Consider the following 1889-nt stretch of genomic DNA (forward strand, 5'->3'; position numbering starts at 1 on the left):
GTGTTTCCAGGACCTGGCTTTGCCAACGCCACTGGCTTCAGCTGACAATAATTAAAGAAATGCCCATGTGCCTTCCCAGGTACTCACTACATTCAACCTTGGGGAAAACCTGGATAGAGCTTCAGCCTGTGGACTGAAGGGTCCCAGGTTTGATTCTGGCCAAGGACACATGCCTGGGTTGCGAGCTCAATCCCCAGTCAGGGGCATACAGAGGCAGTCAATCAAGGATTCTCTCTCATCATTGATGTTTCTATCTCCCTCCTCCTTCCTCTCTGAAATCAGTAAAGAAATATATTTTAAAAAATGCCCATGTGCCTTCCCAGGCACTCGCTATATCTCACCCTTTTTTTGTTTTTAAGCTACTATAAATAAGTAAAATTTAAACATCAAGAACAAAACACTGATATTACAACAATTGCAAACAATGCCAATGCAAAAACCAAAGTACAGAAATGTTATCATTTTAAAACTTGAACGTCTCCCTAACTGGTTTGGCTCAGTAGATAGAGCATCAGCCTGCAGACTCAAGGGTCCCAGGTTAGATTCTGGTCAAGGGCATTTACCTTGGTTGTGGTCACATCCCTAGTAGGGGGTGTGCAGGAGGCAGCTGATCGATGTTTCTCTCTCATTGATGTTTCTAACTCTCTATCCCTCTCCCTTCCTCTCTGTAAAAAATCAATAAAATATATTTTAAAAACATATCTTCCAAAACAAATAATAAATTCGTGAAAAGAGTGACATTTTTAAAAACAATATTTAAAAAAAACAAACTTGAACATCAAGAGCAAATCTCTGGCTATTAAAATAATAACAAAACAATGCCAATGCAACAGCAATAAGAGAGAAATCAAACTACTAATATGTTAACATTTTTAGCTACTAAATGAAAGTTTCTTTTGCTGCTGGTGTATATCTACTCAGAGTCCTCAGACTTGGCTGTGCAATACTTTACAGAAGACAGGCAGCTAAACAATGCTAGCATAGCCAGAAACATGGTTGAGGAAGTAGCTTCCACTTCTTACTTTTCTACTATCTGCTGCTCTTCAGTCATTAACTTCTTCAGATGACCCATGTTGGCACCTCAGTCTCTTGCATAGCCTTCAGTTTTCTTCTTCTTCCACTTTGCTGTCATTGGGGCAACTTTCAGTCTTTTGAGTGAAGGGACAAGGAGCTTCTCTGGGTCCATTGTCGTGACGCATGTAATGCTCTGGCACCCAAATTGGCTGCACTGCTCATTCTGGAAAAATACAAAACACAACTCTTCCCCACATTATTACTGAATCTGGTAAAACTTTTGTCTCGTTTGTGCTTCCTTCCACTGGGCTAACTCAGCGGAGGCTATTGTACAGGAGGCCTGATGCTTTTCGGCTGCAGTATGACCCTCTGCATCACAATTCAAAAAATTTAAAGTATAAAGTGTTATGCCCAGATTTCAAGATCCCCAATAGACCAACAGGGAGCCAGCCGAGTCCGATGCAAAAGCAGAGAGTCTTTATTATTATTACAGGCTCCCCGACCACACTCACTGACCCAACGGTAATCCAAGTGGCAGAGAGAGGGCTAGCCCAGTGGGAAGGAGTTTTATAGGGGGGTGGAGTGAGGGGAGGGGGGGGGACCATGGGCCCTGCCCATTGGCCAGGCACAAGTCGGGTCCCGCCACACAGGATGTGGTCATATCCATGGCACGCACCTCCCTTGACCGTCACTGGCTAGTTCAAAGAAATCCTGGGCATGGTTAGCAGAGGCCTGGGCTTCCGGGAAGAAGCCCTGCCGAGCACATAGCTGCTAGGGTAAGATGGAGGGCGTAGCCCTCGCCCTTTCAATTGCAAGGCTCAATTGAAGAGATATCACTTACAGACTTCATGAAGGAAATAACCTTGCTGGCTGTG

The sequence above is a fragment of the Myotis davidii genome, unplaced genomic scaffold (genome assembly GCF_000327345.1).
Source record: "Myotis davidii unplaced genomic scaffold, ASM32734v1 scaffold1633, whole genome shotgun sequence".
Classification (NCBI taxonomy): domain Eukaryota; kingdom Metazoa; phylum Chordata; class Mammalia; order Chiroptera; family Vespertilionidae; genus Myotis; species Myotis davidii.